Raw genomic sequence first — 10601 nt, 5'->3', positions numbered from 1 at the left:
TACAGATCAAACAAACAAGATAGAACAATGAGTTAATGAGTGAGCTTGAGAGGTGTTGGTAGTAGGCTGTTTTTCCCCTTATTTCCAGTCTTTGTGTTAAGCTAAGCTAACCGGCTGCGAGTGGTAGCTTCTTCTTTGACGTACAGGCATGAGAGTGGTATCGTTCTTCTCTTCTAACTCTCGTCAAGAAGATAACTTCTTGTTTGGTGTTGTTTTTCATGGTTTGGCTTCTTAGTTCTAATTGAGAGATATCTCGGTATCTATGATACGACGAATAATGATAGACAATAGCATACTTGCAACTTTATGGTAACCGTTTAGGGAGCGACCTTTTCTGTTTCCACGTGATAATGTCACCATGCAGAAATCTGGGTCCTTGAATGACGCACAGAGGCAGCTTTGTCTTATGCTTATACCATCATAGATGCCTCAACATGGGCAACCTTCCAATACGGAGTACCAAGCCGATACCGGTGCCATCTCTTTTCACAAATTTTAAAATCTCACTTAAAGTACATCAGTCTGTACGTTACTCTGAGGTGTTGCCAGGTGAATGCAAGTTCATAAGGTGAACCAGCTGTAAAAATGCTCTAAATGTGAACATTTAGATGAAAAAAAGAGAGATTGAATTCTCTTGGTGTGGAATTCAGTTGGCAGTAAACAGACTGTACAGTCTCTATCAGTATATCAGAGCATTACTGCAGGTGTACCAAGAACCGGCTGCACCCACCCAACACTTAGTTTATAAAATACATTTCACTGGAATCTAAAGATGGAGAGTTTCTCTGCAGTAATGGGATATTCAGTGTTGCCAAAGAATGTTTCCCCATCTTATAAACGACTTTTACACATATAGCTACGTCTCATCATTGTTTGATTAAAAACGTTTTAATGCTCTGCTCGTCTTCAGATTCCTTCTTCTCCTTCCTTTTCTTTCTACCGTCTGTTTGGATCAAATATGTGTCAGAATGTTAAATAAAGACCATCAGTTCACACACACCTCCCCTTTTTTTCTCTCCTCCTCCTGTCTTTTTATATCTGTACCACCCATTCTGTCTATCTTTTACAGATAACACACAGCCCAATATAGACCGTTTCTATCTCCTCTACCTTCCTGTCTACCTTCCTTCTTCTGCTATCTCCTGCTCTCGTTCTTTTCACCGTTATCACTGCACCTCGACCTCTTCTTTATCATCCTCGACCTCTTCTTAGATATTTCTTCAAAAGTGAGAACCCACTGTGATGTTCTCTCCTTTGCAATTCTTTCTCCACTTTCTAGCCTTCCTCCTCCAAACCCTAAGTCACTTCCATCTCCAACTTCTTCTCCTTTACTTCCTTTCTGAATCCAACTCAAAAGTAAAAGAGGTTTAGGATAAGAATATGAAACTTTTTTTCAGATTACATTTTTAAACGTCCTTTCACTCCTGTTGTACTGCGGTGGCAGCAGTAGCTTCTGATCAGTATCTATAAAATAGGAGCAGCTCATTTCACTCGTCTCAGTTTGAAATGCACTAGAACATGTTGAAACCATCTCACCTCATTATTTTCCTATATATATCTACTATATCTGTACCTGACTGGCCCTACTCCTGTTTAATCTGCACACTGGGGGGAAGGTAGAGAAGGAGCAGGAAAAGAGATGGAAGAGGAATGACAGCTACCTGATGAACTGTAGGAACAATATGAATCATCCAATGAGGTCATACCCAGTTCAACACAATTCACTTTTGTCTTGTACATGGGCTGTGTGATCTAAGCGCAGTGTAACGTCGGTGTGTGTTTCCGTACCGTGCGTGGATGTGTGTTTTTGTGCAGTTTCATTCCTCAGGTGTGTGATAGTGGAAGGACTCTGTAATGACAGGTAAAGGGGAAGGGGGGAGGTGGGGAGGTGGAGGAGGTGGAGAAGAGGGCTGACATGAAGGTGGGAGAAAGCCAGTATGAAGGCAAAGTGAAACAAAATTCCCAGGAAGAGAGGAGGAGGAGGAGGAGGAGGGCTAGAACATGGAAAAGAGGAAGGAGGTTTTAAGTGGAGAAGAAAATGGAGGTGAAGGAGGGTGAGGGCATGGAAAGAGGAGGAGATGACAGAGGAAAAGAACAGGGGATGTTTGTCTGTCTCTGCAGCCTATTATTAGAGCACAATATAGGCTTCAGTTGGGAATGTGTCTTGGTGTGTGTGTGTGTGTGTGTGTGCGCATATTCTTCAGGTGAGGTCTTCTCTTTTCCATAATCCTCCCTCCTTGAGTAAAAGAAATGTGGCTACTTGTCAAAATCTGCAGAGCTGCATTAAGCTCTCTGCGGTGATTTCAAGTGTTCTTCTTGAAGGGTCAGTGCACTGAAATGAAAGCGCAGAAAGCTCCACAATCATAACTCACATAACTCAGGTGGAGCCATTTGATTCTTTATCTTCTTAATCAACATTCCAGCACATATTAGCACATAGCCCTCTAAAACATTGGTAATAGGTACCAAAAGATGGCATTTGAGCAGCTTTCCTATCCTTCCTTTAACCTGCCTGCAAGAATAGTTGTGTGTTTTTCTTCAGTTTATCCAAATAAGTGTCAGTATGCAGATATTTTTGGTTTTGAAACAACCATATTGGTATTGGTGAAAGATAGCATTCACAATTTCTTAAAGCTCAGGATGATGCCTTTAGTTTGCCTATTTTGTCCCATAAACAGTCCAGAACCTAAAGAAAATCAATTGACTGTCAAGAAAATTACCACATTTCACATTGGGGATTTTTGCTTGAAAAATGACTGAAATAATTAATTGATTATCAAAATAGTTGGCATTTCATCAATCAATTCAATCGACTGTGATGAATCAACTATTTGTTGTGTAATTGTGTCATGCAACAGTTTCATTTGAACTTTCTACTGAAGAAATATCCTCAGAAAACCGTTGATCCGATGATCCAGAATACTGTGGCCATTGTCTTTGGAAAGAACTGAACTGACTCTCTAAACAGCCTTCAAAGTGAACCTAACTGGGCAACACTACATGCTTTTGAGGTTTATGAAAGATGGACTTTACTTGAGGTAGACCGTTGTTTTTACTAAAGAGATTCACAATGTTTCTCACCGTCACGTGCCATTAATTTCCTGGTGCGTTGGTGGGTTTCCCTACAGGACAAACACAAAGAAAGGCCTATCCACAGAAACACACACTGACATGCAGTGTTGAGGTAGCTCCATTGTTCAGCGTGCGTAAGAGCTAGCGCAGTGCCAACTGCTCCCGATTGACTGCTTCCTGCTATTGATGTGGTTTGAACGTCAGACACCTTGAAAGTGCCAGCCGGCTCTGAGCTGCCGTGTGGAGGTTTAAATTTGGAAAACAGTTTCTGACACGTATTTTGGGAGTGAAGCTGAGCACACACCAAACACGTTCAAAGCAGTTTAACTAAAAATATCTGTAGTTTGATCTCAGATGAAGCTGAATATTGCATGTCTCACTGGACCAAACAGATCCACATGAGCAACAGTTAAACTAAGTAAAACTTAACAAAAGATTTGACATGATGTACAAAGTTTTATCACTCAGTAAGAACAATTTGGGTTGGTTTTCTGGGAATTATGATCTGATAAATAGCAGTAGCTCTACTGAGGCGGAGTGAAAGAAAAGGATAAACTCATGGATTACAACATGACAGTCTGTAACGTGTGGTATCCTCTCACCCTGGAGAGCAGAAGTAGTCTGAGATCACATCACTGTGTGTGTTTTGTGTTAGCAGGGATGTGTGTGTGTATGTGTGTGGCTATCTGATTATAATCTGTGTATCCTCTGCCAATTCTGCTATTTACGAGCGACACAACGAGCATGGGAACCACATTCTGTCTGTGTGTTCTTAGTTTGTGGTTTGGCACATTCCACAGTTTTTTATAACAGACCTTTCAGGTGTGAAGCAATGTGTGTGTGTGTGTGTGTGTGTGTGCCTGTTGTACAACATCCAGTTAAGCAGACAACAAAGTGTGTGAGACTTTTCAAGATGTCATCTCTTGTTCACCCTCGCATCGTAATCACTCTACCATCACACACACACACTCTCTCTCCTTCTCTCTCTCTCTCTCTCTGACTCCGTCCAGCCACAAAGACTCTTCTGTAGAGAGTATATGACTGACACAGTAATGATGGAAATAAAAGGGGATGAAGATGGATATGATTGACATCAAACATCTCTCTCCCATTCCTCTGTGTCACCCTTCCTCCTTCCTAAATTCCTCTTTGTCAGTCTTTTCATGTTGAGAGTCTGAAGAGCTAAAGCACACTGTTAGTTACTAGTTATCTACTGTTGAAATACACCCAAAACTGGACCTGTCTACTAGTTTCTCATCAGTCCCTCTATCAATCTTTAGGCCAAAACAAAAGCAGCTTTTTCAGTACTAACAACCTTTTTTCTTTCCCTACCCTTAGGAAAGCAAATTCAATGTGTTTTTACCTTTTTTAGCTGTGAGTTGTTCCTCATTTTGTCATGTTTCGACTATGAATGCAATACATTGTTGGCCTTACAGCAGATTTATTTGTTATCATCATCATTAAGTTTTCAAAAAAGTGATGTATTACTGTGTGGACAATTTTCCTCTTTCTTTCTTTCTTTCATTTTCTGTTGCTTTTTTCCCCACAATGACTTAGTCAACCACAAATCTTAGTCACATTTTTTAATAGTGGCCCTCTTTCTCTTTCTTAATTTAAATCCTTTTGTCCCTTTTAGCTCATTGGCTGTCATTTTTAGGGTCAACAGTCGCAGTCATTCATTCCTCCCTCCCACTCCTCCGTCCTCTTCAGTGACTCTTATTCCTGTCACCCTTTACACATCAGCCTTCATCTTCTTTCTTTTCCCCTCTGTCCCTCTCGCTCAGCGTTAAACATTGCCCCTGAAACTCTGTCCTCTCACTGCACCACAAACGCTGACACACAGTGCACATTTTTCAGTCATTCATTATGTGTACTGGGCAGGAAAATGAGCAAAGAGGGGGAGAAAAAAGAGGTGCAGAGAGAGAGAGAGAGAGAGAGAAATCTGACCTTAATAGGAGTGATTCAGCTTTGAGTGAAGGGAGAGAAAGAGGCAAAAGGGAAACGCTGATGTCATATTTAAACCAGCATAAAGGAGGGATGATGGATGGATGGAGGCAGGGAGGCCGGTAGTCCGAAATAGTTAGCTGATATTTCAGAAGTCGTTTTTGAACTGCCTGCTTCTGTGTGTTGTTGCAGCTCATATCAGCGTGTGTTGATGTTGGCAGGTTTACACACCCTCACTTTTAGCTTCAGTTCGACGAATTTGGACATTTCTCTCATTCTTTTGCCTGCTGAACTTTTTTGTCTTTCAGCCATTATTTTAACAACCTTAAACTTCAGTCGCAATAACTTTGACCTGACTTATAATTTGACAGTGAACTGCTTTTGTTTAAATATGAGGCCACCAATTACATAAATTTAAATAAATGAAAATGGAATACAATTAGTAAAACAGCATGATTGTGTGATCACACTACATATTCATGATCAATCGTCTGCATTTTCTGGTAAATGTTAGAGAACGTGGAAACTTTCCATACAGAATGTCCAGCCTAGCCTAAAACGTCTGAATAGTTACGTAGAAATGCAGTTTAGTTTCACGTTTGGTAACCGATAACTGGCCGAAGCACTGGCCAAATGTGTTTGAAAAGACAAAAAATGTATGACTGATAGAGAAAAAAGGTTGTAGCATTAAAGAGAAGACAAAGCAGAACAGGGGAAAATGTAGGTGAGGCAGTAGGAATGACGGGAGGAAACAAAGAGGAAGGAAAGAGTGAATGAGAGAAAAATTGAAGGAGGAGGAGGACAGGAAGGGGAGAGGGAAGTAGAGAAGGACTCCAGCTGGGAATGACAGAAAAAGAGGCCATTCATACTCTATCTTTGATTGAAATGTCAAATGTTCTGTGTGTGTGTGTGTGTGTGTGTGTGTGTCTGTCATTATCAAAGCAGAGGAAGTGATTATAAGAGGGCGCCTCCCACTCTTGATGCTGTGGTTTGTGTGTTAGTATTTGTGTATTTGTCATAATGATCTCTCTTGATGTTCAAGTGCTGCAACAGCAACAGTTCTATTCTATTTAATTTGATTCATTACATCCTGACCCTGTAACCACAGAATAGCTGCTTTGATGATTACCCGTTTTTGTTGTGTGTTGTGTTGTGTGTGTGTGTGTGTGTGTGTGTGAGTGTGTCAGAGTGTGAGAGAGACTCCCTCCCCTGATTCAGTTCCAACCTGTTGATCTGTCTCTGGTCAAAGGTCATTGTCAGGCTCTTCAGTTCTTAACTTCCTGCTGCTTTGAACTCCCTGACCACCCCCAGTGCCCACACACACACACACTGTCTCTCTGTTGGTTGACCTGTTCACCTGGTCACACAGAACTTATCTGTAAACCTTTATCACCTGCTCTCACTGAATCTTCTCTCTGTATCATACCTGCCTTTTCCATCCAACTATCCTCTCTTCTCTCTCCTGTTCTGCCCATCCATCTCCTCATGTATTGTCTGTCAGCACCTTTCTTTCCATCTCTTCTCCTTTTTAGTTATGTGTTATCACAGAGACAGACAGCAGGAGCTTCCTCCTGTCCTGCTACTGGAGGGCAGAGAGACAGAGACAGATGACCGACTCGTATGGGAAAATTAACTACAGTAATAGAAGGAGGTAGACACAAAGGGGTAGAGTTTCAAATCATTCATTTGATGTACATAAATGTTTGAAAAATTGTAGAATTGTCTTTTAAAATAATTTGGCATTTAGAAAGACAAATAGCAGTAAGAGAGAAAAATAAAGTAAGAAAGAGAAAAATATTTTTTGCCAATTATCGCATTATTTACAATTAGTTGCATTACAATATGAAGATGATACAGTTGGTTCTGATTCTGAATTGATTAGTCAATTGGAAGTCAGCTATCAGACTGATAACCAATCAATCATTTTCATATATCAAGCAAAAATGCCAGACATTATCTAGTTCCAGCTTCTAAACTCTTCAGTTTATTATCATTATAAAATGAATATCTTTGTTTTGGACTGTTGGTTGGACAAAACTATGTGAAGACTTTACCTTTTGAACTAAAGGGCGACTGGCATTTTAAAACGTTTTCTGACATTTTATAGATAAATGAAACAAAAGCATAATCAGTAATGAAAAGAAATTGTCATTGGCAGCACTATTTCATATAATTTATTAATGGAATATCTCTGGAGTTTGGACTGTTGGTCGAACAAAGCAAACAATTGAAAGACGTTACCTTCAGCTCTGGGAATTTATGATGTGCTTTTTTGACAGTTTTCTGACATGTTGTTGGCTAAATGAATAATCAGTTAACCAAACCAGAATCTGCAGTTCAATCAGTAATAGAAAATAGCCCTAGTCCTCATCATTTGTGTCCCTGGTGTCTTTGGGTTTGGCTTCAGTGATTGGATCCCACTGCTTCTTTAATACTTTTGGGTTCATTCAGACCTGTTCCAGAGCTATTAATTTGTGATTCGATCCAACAAGACATAGTCTGCAAATGGTCGGCAAAAGGGGAACAACTACTCTGCAATCTGGTTCTGACACGTTGGCTCTCTCCTCCAGGCGCAGCAACCCTGAACGTCCATTCAGCTCAGTCCCATTGTCTTGCAGTGTTTGCTCACCCTTACAACCTCCCTTTGATGCAGCAGTGGTCCTGAGCCCTCCCAATGACTTAGCATTGAGAATACTTCTCAATGGGGCCTTTATCACACCATTGTGTGAGTGAGAGTGTTTGGCACATTCAGAAAGGCTGTGGAGAACAAACATGGAGGAAACAGTTGGTTATCAATAGCCAATTAAGTGTCTTAGATCCTTCATAAGGAGACAGAGGAAATTAGATTCAATGGGAAATTAATTAAAAAGGGAGATGAGATCAGTTAATTAGTCACTTGAGGTGAGTGCAGACAAACAACGTATTCTTCTGTATTGTATTCAGTTCCTCTTTCTGCAGTTCAGAAAACTCCTTCACTGAGAGGGAAATGTCCTCCTGAAGGAGTTTTCCTCTCTTTTTAAGGAAATATGGTCTTTCCAAGGACAAGTACACAGGCATTCGGATAACACAAATTCACTTGTTTGGTATTCTAGGGATATTTAGCTTTTTCAAGGTCTGTGTGAGCTTTGTGTCCCTGACACAAACCCAACTTTAACCCACTTTTACTCTGTTTTAGGTGGGATGGAGAAGTTTGGATTGTTGTGAAGTTAGGCCTGATTTCTGAAGTCAGACGGCTTCAGTAACAATTATCTTAATTAGATTTACCCTAACCATGTCATTTTAAAACTGCGGTCACTGCATCCTTTTTGTGCGTGTAAAACAATGCAATGCTACGTAGTGTGCCAGGTGTGTGATGCACTCGAGGATGTCAAACAGTTACTGTGATATGAAGTTTTGTCTCAGTTGCATATGCATTCAATAAAGAGATTGGTCCTGAACGTGTTTAGCCTGGCTGAGCAATGCTGGGAAAGAGGGAGAAACCCCTGTCCAGCACCTCAGAAATGTTAAGAAAGCAAATAAGCTTTTTTCCCAAGATTCCAGACTATTAAAATGTTAACATTGTGGATACAGACATATAAAAAGATTAACAATATCCAGTTATCAGATATAGGCATCAATCCGTATTGGTCACGTTGTGGATGTCCAGCTGCACTGTGTAAGAAGCGTGTGCAGCTTCCTCCCTAGACGAAACCCAGACAGAAAAACACTTTCTTTGCCAGGCTCGTCGTCCCTGAAGGACACCAGTGACTTTGAGCAGTTTTCTTCCTGCTCTGCCAAGCCAGACTAAGAATAGACTGATGCTAATGTCTGCCCGCTATCACACAATGAGCTCATTTAGTGTGATAGAAGAACTAGAGTCATACGGGCCAGATTTAACTCTGATGCTGTGTTTACTGTAAAACCTCCAATTACTTATTTTTACACTTTCACGTTTTAAGGACCAGTTTGTAGGATTTGGTGACATCTAGCAGTATAGTTGCGGATTACAACGCCCTTGCTTCAACGTCTTGTTTGAAGTGTGCAGGTGAAACTATGGTGACCACGAAAAATCCGAAAGGCCCTATCTAGAGGCAGCGTTTGGTTTGTCCATTCTGGGCTACTTTAGAAACATGGTGGTTCAACATGGCAGCCTAAGTACTGTTTTTTGTTACCTTGACACTTTTAGAATTAATCGAGGTTAGCTAGTGTCAAGAAACGAATCTGAAGAAGCTCAGTCATCATCATTTATTTGATTTCTCTGCAGCACTGTGTTAAAGACAGGATTCCTCTTGCTTTTCTCTCCCACATTCTCTCTTTAAAAGTTGCTGGAATGGACTTTACCATGAAAACTTAGTTAGTTAAAGTTATCTTTGGCCCATATTTCGCTTATCAGCGTTTTCTGTGAATGGAAGTAGACAGGCAGGCACACAGGCAAAATGTGAAGAAACTGGACAAAAAAGCAACAGTGTGTGAGGAGGAGGACAAAGAGAAGGGTTTGCCCTTGTTAATGCGATAGTAAATATTGGTTTTAACCAGGTCAACTCCAGACTGTTTGAGTTTCCCCTCTTGTCTTTGCTTCTGAATGAAACAAAGGTGCATGAGAGGAAAGAAAGGGGGTATAGAGGAAGTATAGGTCACGTAAGTCCGTCTTGCACTACATTTCTATTGATGAACACAAGTGGAAGTTTACCGGTGTTCATGTTAAACATCATGAAAACAGAAGGCAGCACAGAAAAAAGACAAATCCATAACAGTATTCCCAATGTGAAACATGTGAGTTAACCAGCAGGGTACACATTCATCTTCCATACAGACATTCATATCTGAATCACATATTTTCAGGGATTCAATTAAATCCAGACCAACAAGTTTCAGTGTCAGTTCAAGATCTCAAGGATCAAATCTGTGGCTTTTTTATCAGAACTGTTTTACTTGACCCAAAGAGGCCAACATGCAGATTTAGTTAGGTTTTTTTGTACTTTTAGGTGGCATCAGATGGTGACAAAATTACATACACAAACATACATGCTATTTCACTTTATTTTGGAGTCTGGACAGAATTATTTACCTCTTATAACCAAAGATAAACCAGTAAATTCTTTATTTTTCCTGGCAATTTGTTAAATTAGCTTGTAGGTTTCCAAAGTCTCAGCTTGTCCTTAGCTGCATGTGATGTTTAAAATCTGTTTAAAATGTTTAAAAGTCGTAGGAGTAGTTTGATCACATTGTCCAGACCAGAGAGATGTTATAGCGCTACACGACAAAGAATGTGGCTCTTATACGTTGATGCTAGAGTTGTGCGCAGCGTAGCAGTGTTAGTGTTAGTACAATGGTACAAGGTCCATTATAAACTGTTGGGGTGCAATCTTCAGCATATTTGATTGTTGAATGCAGCGCATTGCAGGAAAAAGTTGGACAAAAGTTGTGCCACCGTCAGCTTTTTATTGGATTAGCCAGCAATGTTTTCCTATGGCGCCACTGTCACTGTGCCAGTGCCGTGAAATGAAGGAAGAACTTTCGATGCTGTACTGCTGTCGTTCTAAATCTGGCCTTACAGTTGTGTAGCTGCAGGAATGTCCTCCCCTCGAACAAACAGAGGAGTGGAT

General features: G+C 40.5%; 1 protein-coding gene across 1 annotated transcript in view; it reads left to right on the top strand.

Moving 5' to 3' along the window:
- lama5 (laminin, alpha 5) overlaps nucleotides 1–10601 on the top strand; it is a gene marked incomplete in the record, with an annotated part of 94581 nt that overhangs the window by 8531 nt on the left and 75449 nt on the right.

This window comes from Morone saxatilis, unplaced genomic scaffold (genome assembly GCF_004916995.1).
Source record: "Morone saxatilis isolate NCDOM2014 unplaced genomic scaffold, NCSU_SB_2.0 Contig15, whole genome shotgun sequence".
Lineage (NCBI taxonomy): Eukaryota > Metazoa > Chordata > Actinopteri > Moronidae > Morone > Morone saxatilis.
Note: the sequence above shows the minus strand (reverse complement) of the source record. Positions and strands in the feature narration are given on the sequence as shown.